Source organism: Eptesicus fuscus, chromosome 6 (genome assembly GCF_027574615.1).
Source record: "Eptesicus fuscus isolate TK198812 chromosome 6, DD_ASM_mEF_20220401, whole genome shotgun sequence".
NCBI classification, from domain to species: domain Eukaryota; kingdom Metazoa; phylum Chordata; class Mammalia; order Chiroptera; family Vespertilionidae; genus Eptesicus; species Eptesicus fuscus.
Window position 1 is genome coordinate 78,533,604 of NC_072478.1, and position 12,182 is coordinate 78,545,785.

At 42.8% G+C, this 12,182-nt stretch overlaps 1 protein-coding gene and 1 pseudogene across 2 annotated transcripts in view; one reads left to right on the forward strand and one right to left on the reverse strand.

Annotated features, from left to right (window-relative positions):
• The window catches only part of SIL1 (SIL1 nucleotide exchange factor), a 230,013-nt gene that overhangs the window by 8,185 nt on the left and 209,646 nt on the right, over positions 1-12,182 (reverse strand). The gene's annotated exons all lie outside the window — the stretch shown is intronic.
• Positions 127-8,386, forward strand: LOC114231373 (60S ribosomal protein L35a-like; annotated as a pseudogene).

The following is a 12,182-nucleotide window of genomic DNA, read 5'->3' on the forward strand; positions in this document are numbered from 1 at the left end:
AGGGAAGGGAGTTGGGGGAAGGAAGAGATCAGCCAAAGAACTTGCAAAGGGGGAAGACATGTACTGTGTAGGCAAATACTTGGGATCCTCCAGAGAAAGAATAAACTGATGGGGAGTCAAGAAAAGATGCCAAAAGCCAATAGGAGATATGGCTTCCCTGGTACTTCCATGGGAGCCCCAATGTAAGTTAGAGAGGGCCTGACTCTGTCTTAGGCAAGATGGAGAGGCAAGCCACTGCCAGGCAATTGCTCAGAGAAGCCCCATGCAGGACAGATCCCTGGGGAAGCTCAGCCTGCTCTCTGTCACTCAACACTGAGCAAGCCAGGATTCACACCAGATGCTATTTACTGGTTTAGGAGTGAATGAATAAATGAATGGCTTGTAACTTTAGGCCAGACCAGGTGGCTCTGAACCTAAGGTCTGTGGGGTTCTAGAAGAGCCAGGAGAGCTGCATAGGAGAGGTGAGACTACAGTAAGCCAGAGGAGAGGTAAGACAACTTGTGGAGAGGAGAAAGGGCAGATGCTCAGGGGACAGAGTGATCATGTGTGTAGAGGTGAGGAGACTGTTCAGTGGAAGGCTTCCCTGGAGAGTCATAAAAATTGGGCCGAGAGGTGCAGCTCATCTGATACCAAGAGGCCAAGCTGGGCATAGTGCTAGCAGGTCTGTGGCTGGGACCAAGATGGGGTGACGTAGGACCCAGACACTACCCAGAAAATGGAACCTGCTCCTATTCTTACTTCAGCCCACACCCAGGGAAAAACAGAAAGTTGGAAACAAGTGCCTCCAGGTGTCAGACACCAGAGAGAGCCCGGGAGCAAGATTCATCTCAGGACAGTGATGCTGTGATGGGGGAAGGGGGGGGTGGGGTGGGGCGGGACAGGAATTGAGCTAGGAGACACGCTGAACCAGGCCTATCCCACCACTCCCAGGTCAGGTTGTTTCTGGTTACGTGGCGCTGTGCCTGTACCTGCCCAGCATCCCTTCTTCCCCATCTCCTAGCATCCCTGCCCAGCATCCCTTCTTCCCCATCTCCTAGCACTGACACTTTCCTTCCTTTGAGACTGCTGCTTCTCCCACTCCTGTGGTACTGATGTGGTGGGTCTCAACTCCCCAGGCTGCAGGGGAGAGCTTGTGGCCCAGTGCTGGCAACCATGGCCTCAGTGGGTCCCCCAGGACTAGGCAGTCAGAGCCCTTCAGTCCTCCACACTGGAGTCAGGACAGAGAAAAGTTCTCTTCTCCACAAGGTAAGGTGGCTGTAAGCCAAGAGCACCTACAACTTTGCCAGCAGTAGCCAGGCCCACCCAACCCAAAGGGGAAAGCCCATTTAGAGTACGAGAGAACAGAGCTTAATGCACAGGCGAAGGAAACCAGAGAGGAAAAGAGAAAGCTGATGCCTTTTGTCACTTGCTGAAATCGCTTTCATAAAGCAATTAATCCACTTGTTCTCCTGCAGCAGTTCGGAAGGACCTGGGTAAGTAAAGCAGGACTGTGGGCAAATGTGGGCCTGTGGCCATGTGGGCTCAGCAACCCCGAGCCCACACGCTGCCGCCTTTTCTCCTGACCAGCTTAAATGAGGGCCCCACATAAATCTGGGCCCTACCCAGGCTCAGGGCTTCAGTGGCTCAGTGAACACCTCAGGGGTTAAATACAATACCCTCTGAAAACAGCCTTTTGTGCTGCCCAGTCAAGGAGCTGAGGAAGCACCACAGAGGGAGCCTGGGAGAGACAAGGCCTGCATTTCCCATGGCACTCAGTCCATCCAGGCAGGGACAGCAGAGGCCAATTGTTTCTTGAGCAATGTGGCCAGAGGGTCAGACACCAACATGCTCTCAGAGCCTCTCTCCCCCCAGGCAGCTCTGCCTTGGGCTCTGAATGCTCACTGCTGTGTGCTTTTGGGGAGTAAATACCCAAAATAGCTCAGAGTGAGGTGCAAGGGCCAGGGCCTGGAGAACCCTTGGTGAGAATCCTGTGAACAATGACTGATGACCTCAGATAAGTCCCTTTACTTCACTATCCTCACCTGTGAGGCAGAGCTAAAACTACCCTGTGCTAAAGAGAGAATAGCTAATAATGCCAAAATGCTAGCCAAAGCTTTGTGACAAAAAGGTTATGATTATAGTGGGTTTGCTACCCAAAGAGAGCACCGCTTTATTTAGCTCAGATGCCTCGGGCACATATAGCTGGCCTCACACCCCTCCCAGCCTACAGAATCTGGACCAGAGCTACACCCCTTGCCTGGGTGTGTGTCTTGATGGCTGGAAGATGGATGACCTGAGGGTTGGAGATTTGAGGGAGTTAAAAGAGCAGGGGCCTGGCAAGCCTTTTAGTGACATTAGTGGCGCTGGTGTGCTCAAAGTCAACAAAAGGATATTAAGGACGTAGCTCGTCTCTGACGAGATAAATGAGAATAAACCTTGTTCAGGGCTAAGCAGGCTGGACTGAATAAATACCATTAGCACTTGGATTACTGGGATGTTCACAATCAGCAGGCAAGTCAGCTGCCTGTGTGCAGAGGGACAGCAGCAGCAGCTGCTACTCTGTAGACTTGCGGGGGGAGTGGGGGGGAGGCGGGCAGTGGGATTGCAGAAATGGAAGTGATTACATTTGCAGAAACCAAACCGTTTGGGTCAGAGTGACTGATGTGGGCAATCTGCCAAGGGTCAAAGGTCATACTTTAGCTAACCAAAGCTGAGCAAGTGTTGGGAGTGGGGGTGGAGGAGCTGATACTTAGGGTGTGCAGCCAAGCCTGGCTGGGGGTGGGGGGAAGGGCATGAGAATGCTGCCCACGTCAGGTACAGGAGTGGCTTCATAATTTTCAGGCCCAGTGCAAAGTGAAAATGTGGGGCCCTTGTTAAAAAACTGTAAGGAATTTCAGATGGCAAGGGCAGAGCGTTAAACCAAGCCGGCCTTTTCCAGCGTGGGGTCTTGTGCAGCTGTACAGGTCACACGGCCACAAAGCAGGTGCTGCTGGCACCAGGGGTGTGTGCACAGAAACAGAGAACACACAGAAATCCTGCTGGGTTAATCAGAACAACAAGGGCTGGAAAAAAAGAGGACAAACACTGGAGAAGGCAGAGCTCTGGGATGGGAAATAAGGGTTAGGCTGATGGGTTAGATGGCTGAGGAAACACTAAGGTAGAACCCTGACGCAGAGCACGTGTCACCAGAGTCCCAGTCCAAGCCGTGGACACTGAGGACACATTGGGTATGTACTCTCTCATGAGACTTCAATATTTCTAAGTACAGCAATGTCATTTCTTTTTAATTGCTTAATAAACAGGAAAAAGCTGCCATTATTCTGAAATGCTCCAGGAGCAGATGCTGTGCAGTGGGGAAAGGGGGCGTATCTCGGGATATGTGGTCAGGCTTAGTCATTTGCAATCCTGCCTGATGAAGCTGTACATGCTCATCTTCTTGCTCAGAGAGAAAGATTCTTCTCTGGTGACCTGCCCTTGTCTGTGCCCTAGTGTGGGGCCTTGATCATCTGTGAAACACAAGGACTGGCAAGGTGTGTAATCCTGAAATAGGTAGGTTCATTAGGGATCTAAACTAACCTGCCATCTAGGGATTAATGGGGTTAAGCAATTAATTAATCAATCAAGATGGAAACAATTGTCAACTTGAATATAAACAGAACAGGTTCACCAAAAATAATGAATGCCACATACAACTCTTCCACAGGACAAACAAAACATCCAGCTTGTTACGGGTCTTATACCACTTAAGTGTGAAGGGAATCACATAGGGCTCTTCAGAAGTTCCATCTGTTACTGGGGGAGGGCAGGGCTGTCACTGGACTGTCCATATACAGTCCCCAACCAGAAGCCAGTCATGTAAGCAAATGTGGATATCCACAATTCACCACAATGACAGCGCTTACAAGAATATCTCTAGGATCTCCTTACTTTTACACACACACACACACAGACACAGAGAGAGAGAGAGAGAGAGAGAGAGAGAGAGAGAGAGAGAGAGAGAGAGAGAGAGAGAGAATATGAATCTGCCCACCTCTGGAGAGATAAGAGGGCCTCAGAGGGAAGGCAATTAAAGAATCTTCCTGACAGACATCTGGTAGCTCTCAAACATAGCTCTGCATCACAATCATTGGGGCACATTTTCCCCCTTAAAACATTTCAGACACAACACTTAAGAAATTACAGAAAATTACACAGGAAAAGTAACTTACAGAAAAGTTGCAAAATAGTAAAAGGACGCTCATCAAGAGTCACCAACTGGCCCAGCTGGTGTTGCTCAGTGGTTGAGCATTGACTTATGAACCAGGATGTCATGATTTGATACCTAATTCCCAGTCAGGGCACATGCCCAGGTTGCGGGCTTGATCCCCAGTAAGGGGTGTGTAGGAGGCAGCCGATCAATGATTCTCTCTCATCATTGAGGTTTCTATCTCCCTCCCCCTCTCTCTTCCTCTCTGAAATCAATAAAAAAATATATATTTTTTAAAAGTCACCAATTGTTAACATTTTAACACATATGCTTTTCCATTTTCTCTCTCTACATATATATTCACATATTTTTTCTTTCCTGAAACATTCGAGAGCAAGGAGAACATATACACATGCCCCTTTACTCCAAATGTATATTTCCCAAGAATATAACCACAGTACAATGATCAAAATCTGGACATTAATACTGGTACATGAGCTATAGATATTCAGATTTTGCCAACTTCTTAGAATATCCTTTTTAGAAAAATAATTCTTAAAATATCCAATCCAGGATTACATGATACATTTTACTAAATGTCTTTTAAGTCTCCTTGGCACTTCCTTTCTTAGCCTTTTTCTTTACAGATAGTTTTGAAGAGCACAGGCCAACTGTAGAATGCTCCTCGGCCTGGATTAGTCTGATTTCCCCCCATAATTAGATTAAGGTTATGCATGCTGACAGGAATACCATAAAAGCAAAGTTACGTCTTTCTCAGTGCATCATATCAGAGGCATGAGATGTCAGTCAGGCCCACAACTGGTGGTGGTCACTTCCATTACTTGGTCATGGTGGTATCTGCCAGATTTCTCCATTATAAAGACACTATTTGTCTCTTTTAAATTAATAAATATTTTATAGGGAGACACTTTGAAATATGAAGACAGCAATGTTTCTCATCAAACTTTCACCCACTTAGTTCTGGCATTCGTTAATAATTCTTGCTCAAAATACTTATTACTATGGTGCTTGTCACATGATGATACTCAAACTCCATTATTTCTTCTATTGTTGCACTCTACTTCAAAAGAGGTTTTTCTTCTTATTCATTCATTCATTCATTCATTCATTCTTATCACTATGGATTCATGGATCCTTATTTTCTCTAGAGGTTATAATCATTTCTATCATTATTTATTTTGTTACTGAAATTATCCCTCATTTAATCACCAGAGCCTTTTTGTGCTAGCTTCTGTGTCTTTTTTTGACATGTTTCCATCATTCTTTGAGCACTTCCTTACTTTCTGGCCCAAGATGTTCTTGTACAGATAATGTCTTTTTCCTGCACCTGCCATGGAATCAGCCATTTCTCCAAGGAGCATGAAAAACTTTTTGGAAATTCTGATTCTAAACCTTACTCTACACAAACTGAATCACAATTCAGAAGATGGGGCTCAAAACCTGATTTTTTGTAAATGCTCTCATACTGATTTGAGAGCCAGCATTTGGGGTAACTGGATCCAATGCCCAGAACTTTTATCTGGCATAGTATATCTGATAAACTGGCTGCCTAGTACGTGAAGACTAGAGCAGTAAGGAGCCAACCATTGAACAAGGCAGCCTTAACTCTAGTTGTAAACTCTTCCAATTGCTAGAGAAATATCTTCTGATGCTTAGCTGAAATCTGACGTCATGAAACATACCAACTGGCCCCATCACTGCTCTGACAGGTCAGCCTTTCTGAAGCTTAGGAGCAACCAATTATCCAGAGAAAGCTCCCCTTTCACAATCTTGCATCATGGGATCCTGAAGTCATTTTTGTGTGACTCTGGAAATCCACTGCCTTCTTGACAATGCTCTGTGGGATGCTGCTCCATGTACCGATGAATCCCCCACAGGGCTCCAGCCTGGACAATCTCTCCAGAGTCCAGTGGGCCCAGGCACCTCTGCCGCAGTGCCACTCTACTCCGAATGCCTCAGGCCACATCTAGGTTTTTGGAAGTAGTGTCACAAAGTAAGTTACAAACAGTTCAGGTGATATGACACCATATATTTGCTTATGGGTGGTAAGATTTATTTTTTTAAACATGAGTATGGTTATTTATAAAATTAAACATTTAATAACAAAATTTTAAATGTCACTTTGCTACCTGAGCCTTTCTTCCTAGCCTGCCACTATTCTTTTGGATTCTCATTCTGTCACATAGCCAACATGTTGCTTATCCCTCATGATCTGTGTCATGTAAGGACATGAGAATCTGAGTGCAAGCTGGACAGGTCAGAGTCAGACATGAGTTCTTTGGCACATAGCTACAGTGAAGACTCTGTTGACACTGAGTCATTTATAAGTAAACATTTATTAGGTATGATTGTTCAAATAGCTACAAATCCACGTCTTTATCATTTCTCTACCTGGCCTATTAGTTTATTGTGAAATTCTGCTAAATGTTTTCCTGGATCACAAGCTTTCTCTGTGTCCATAACCTGATCTAATCTCCTGGTCAGTTAGCACAGTTGTTTGGAGTCATCCCGATAAGCCAAGGTAGAGGGTTTGATCCCCAGTCAGGGCACATACAAGAATCAACCAATGAATGCATGAATGGATGGAGCAACAAAGCCAACCTCTCCCTCTCCCCCACCCCCTCCCCCCCCTTTTCATTCTCTAAAATCAAAAAATTAAAAAATTTTTGGTCTGGCAAATCTTTCTGATGTCCCTGGATGGCAAATCTTTCTGAAAATGGAAATTAGAATTGGGAAGGAGCATAAGCGAATCTTGTAGGGTTCTGATCAAGTTCTATTTCTTGATCCAGGTGGTGGATATATAGATATATTTACTTTTAATAAGTTATCAAGTGGTATGTGTAAGATTTATGCACCTTTCTGTGTGGAAGGAATGAAGGAAGGATTAAGCTAATATGGCAAGTCGTGCTTTTACCGAACTCACGGTAGCTCCAAGAGATCTCTTCTCTTTAGAAATGCTCATAAATCATGTTGCAAACCAAAACTGTTACTCCATCCTGTTTCCTTGCCTCTCTCTCAACCCCCATGATGCCATAAAGATTCAAACACACAGGTCTTATGATGATGCCCATAATTTTCATTTGGTTTTGAAGATTCTAACTGATTTATAGAAGCCAGTGGCTCTGTTCCTTCTTCTCCACAGCCCTGGGCTCAAGTTCCTCTTAACCGTGCTTGTTTTATTCCTTCTAGCAGGAAGGCCATTTTCCTTAAAAGAGAAGTCAAAGGCAAAACGGAAATAGAACAGAGGATGGAGATGCCCTCTCTTTATCTGCTATATTGAATCATCTCACTGAAGCAGGTGGCTAATGCCTTCCTTGTCATGCCTCTCAATCTGAACACTAACTGCTCAGGCAGGTCCTTTATTGTTAGCATCCCAGATCTCACCCACCTGGTATTCCTGACAGTGTTCTCAGAAGTTTACCCCCTTCTTCTCTATCTATTCTTGGTTATAGGTCTCTTTTTCATCTCTGACAAAAGCTCATTACTAACTGCTCTCCATACGGCCATGTTGGTTTCTTTACGTGTCTCCTCTCTTGTTCCTTGCAGTAATCACTTGTGACTGTATTTAACACATTTCATTTACCAGACTATGAGTCATCCTTCCTTTCAAAGCTCTGAGTCAGATATTATATCTACTTTTCTAAAGTCTGCTTTCCCTCAAACTCGGAGAGTTCTGCATTTCCTTTGGCTTCTCTAAACATAGCCACTTTCTGCTCAGGTTCCCAACACTTTCAATTCACCAAACACACACATAACCTTCTCAGAGATCAAACTTTTAGAAAAGTGAATTAAGAATCAAAGCAAGTTTTTCCCCGCCATCTTGGATCCTGTGGAGGTCTGCTGAGACAGGACTTCTATAAGGACAAATATATCTGGAAGGCTGTGGTCCAAGGCCTTTTTGCTGGCTATAAGCAGGGTCTCCGGAACAGGAGGGAGCACACAGCTCTTCTTAAAATTAAAGGTGTTTATGCTGGAGATGAAACTGAATTCTATCTAGGCAAGAGATGTGTTTATGTGTACAAAGAAAAGGACAATACAGTGACTCCTGGTGGCAAACCAAACAAAACCAGAGTAATCTTGGGAAAGGTAACTCATGCTCATGGAAACAGTGGCATGGCTCGTGCTAAATTCTGAAGCAACCTTCCCACTAAGGCCATTAAACACAGAATCCATGTAATGCCATACCCCTCAAAGAATTAAACTTATTGAAAAGTAAATAAAATGAATTTGTTCTCTTAAAAAAAAAAAAGAATCAAGCAAGTCAAGAATATATCAGAGTATTATTTTTTTGCAGAAGGAGATTCCCAGGTATTAAGATATGTAAAGACCCATAGTGCCACACCAACTTGCTTCTATATCAGTTTTATAATCTCAATTTAGAAAGCCCCTTTTACACTAGGGCATCTCATCCCAGGTTAGTGTGTTTGTTTTCTTGGTGGGCTACGAGCCAATGGTCTGGACTTTTGTTTTACCAAAAAACCCAAACTCAGTAAACAAACTAGTGAATAAGTTGCTCTGGAGTCAGAGAGGAGACTTGGGTTCAAATTCTAGTTTCAGCGTCTTCAATCTGTATTACTGGGATATGTTACTAAACCTCTTTGAACCTCTATCTCTTCATCTGTAAAACCTATATTAATAATAATATTTATCTCATGGGATTGTTGTAGAAATGAAATATGATATTATATGAAGATTTCAGCACAATTCCTAGCAAATACCAAACATTCAAATAATAGTTGTTTTACCACAATATATTACTGTATTTTTATGTGTATAAGACGTCCCCATGTATAAGATGGCCCTCATTTTTCCAACCCAAAATTAAGAAATCAATATTTTAAACATAAAACAGAACACATTTTTATTTAGTAATCACCACATTTACATACCAGTACTATGATATTATGCAGCATATCACTTTATTCAGCCTCTGTTGCATCACTGTTTTCTTCTTCATCACTATTAATTCCAGACAAATCAATTTCTTCAACTTCTATTGTATCACTACTATCTTCTGAGTCACTGTCTATATATGTGAGATCATCCTCATAAACTGGTGACATTTTCTGAACTAACTTTGTTCGTGTTCTCATGGCCAACCCTTCTCTCCTCATGAAATTGAAGCACCATTTTGCCTTTCCTGTAAAATCAACAATGTGCATTTTGCTTGCAAACATTCTTGCCTGACATTGAATAAGCTTGGTTGACACACATACGCCACTCTGGCGCTGCTCCATAATCCAAGTCTTAAGCCTCTGCTCCAAGTTTGCCCATTTTGCTGGTTTTCCTCTGCTCCAAGTTTGCTCATTTTGCTGGTTTTCCTCTTCTCCTTTTTTGGCATCTTAAGTAGTTGTTCTTCCTGTTTTCTCCACTGTCTGGTCATATACTCAGTGAGAGGAGATCCAAATTGTCTCTCTGCAGTTCTATTTCCATACTCTTTTGCATAGCTGATTACATTCAGTTTGAATTTTGCAGAGTAAGACAATCGCTTACTGGTATTTATCTTTTTATTTTTTGACATCTTTATGGGGTCAGAACGCTCTGGTCCCTGTTGCATCTGCACACTCTCCACCTCCACCTCCAATTATGGCATCAGGTGACATCAGTAACAATAAAACCCGCTATTGGAGGAAGCCTATTTGATAAGGTATGGATAGCTATCCACCTGTGAGGCTCCCTCCTTGGCTGACTTCTGTGTATAAGACGCCCCTCAATTTTAAGTCTAACAATTTTTAGAAAAAAAAAGCATTTCTTCAGCTTTTTTTTATTGTTTCAAGTATTACATGTCTCCTTTTTACCCCGATTGTCCCCCCGATCACTCCCACCCCTGAGAACAAACCCCCACCACCCCAGTGTCTGTCCATTGGTTATGCTAATATGCATGCATACAAGTCCTTTGGTTGATCTCTAACCCCCCTCCCCCATCACCTGCCTTCTCTCTGAAGTTGGATGGCCTGTTCAGTGTTATCTCGTCTCTGAATCTGTTTTTGTCCATCAGTTTATGTTGATCATTATATCCCACATATGAGTGAGATCATGTGATATTTATCTTCCTCTGACTGGCTTATTTCACTTAGCATAATGCTCTCCAGTTCCACCCATGCTGTTGCAAATGGTAAAAGTTCCTTCTTTTCTATAGCAGCATAGAATTCCATTGTGTAGATGTACCACAGTTTTTTAATCCACTCATCAGCTGATGGGCACTTAGGCTGTTTCCAAATCTTAGCTATAGTAAATTGCGCTGCTATGAACATAGGGGTGCATATATCCTTTCTTATTGGTGTTTCTGGTTTCTTGGGATATATTCCTAGAAGTGGGATTATTGGGTCAAATGGGAGTTCCATTTTTAACTTTTTGAGGGAACTCCATACTGTTTTCCACAGTGGCTGCACCAGTCTGCATTCCCAGCAGCAGTGTACAAGGGTTCCTTTTTATCCACATCCTCACCAGTGCTTGTCGTTTGTTGATTTGTTGATGATAGCCATTCTGAGAGGTGTGAGATGGTACCTCATTGTCGTTTTGATTTGCATCTCTTGGATAATTAGTGACTTTGAGCAGGATTTCATGCGTCTGTCAGCCTTCTGTGTGTCCTCTTACAAAAAGTGTCTATTTAGGTCCTTTGCCCATTTTTTGATTGGATTGTTTATCTTCCTTTTGTTAAGTTGTATGAGTTCCCTGTAAATTTTGGAGATTGAACCCTTACCTGAAATAGCATTGGCAAATATGTTCTCCCATGCAGTGGGCTTTCTTGTTCTTTTGTTGATGGTTTCTTTTGCTGTGCAGAAGCTTTTTATTTTGATGAAGTCCCATTTGTTTATTTTCTCCTTAGTTTCCACTGCCCTAGGAACTATATCCGTAAAGATATTGCTATGACATATGTCTGATATTTTGCTGCCTATGGAGTCTTCTAAGATTTTTATGGTTTCCCATCTTACATATAACTCCTTTAACCATTTTGAATTTGTTTTTATGTATGGTGTAAGTTGGTGATCTAGTTTCTTTTTCTTTTTTTTTTTTTTGCATGTATCTGACCAAATTTCCCAGCACCGTTTATTAAAGAGACTGTCTTGAGTCCATTGTATGCTCTTGCCACCTTTGTCAAATATAAATTGAGCATAATGGCTTGGGTCTATTTCTGAGTTCTCTGTTCTGTTCCATTGGTCTATATGTCTATTCTTGTGCCAATATCAGGCATTTTGAGAACCATGGCTTGTAAGATAGCTTGATATCTGGTATTGTGATCCCTCCAACTTTGTTCTTCTTTCTCAGGATTGCTGTGGCTATTCAGGGTCTTTGTTTTTATTCCAGATGAATTTTTGGAGAGTTTGTTCTAGGTCTGTGAAATATGCTGTTGGTATTTTAATGGGGATTGCATTGAATCTATAGATTGCTTTCGGTAGTATGGACATTTTAATGATGTTGATTCTATCAATCCATGAACACGGTATGTTCTCCCATTTGTTTATGTCTTCCTCTATCTCTTTTTTCAATGTCCTGTAGTTTTCTGAGAACAATAGCATCTTATACATGGAAAAATACGGTATACAATTTAATACGAATTACTATTTTTACTTTTTTGCTAAGAAAGACAGAGCACCTGGGTTTTAAATCTTCTCAGAAGTGGGAGGGCCTACCTGTGGTGGGGAATAAAGAAGAATGTACCACCTCCCACTGAGTGGCTCTCGATTCTCATTCTCAGCTCCTCTGGCTAAATAGACAAAGCCAGTACAGAAAGCATTCCCGGGGGAGAAATGTAATTAATAAGCTAGAGGGAACAACACTGAGGAAGGATCAAAAAAGTTAATTAGAATTGGCTAAAGGGAGACCACAGGGTGGGGGACGTGGAAGATAGAGGGCTAAAGAGAAATTATCTGTGCCCTATAATTATTCAAAGAATATCTCTAAGTAATTAACTCAGGCAGTCTGATGGAGGTGAGGTAGAAGTAACAGGGTTAAGCAGAAGAAAATTTAGGCTAAAACATGTAGGAGATTTTTC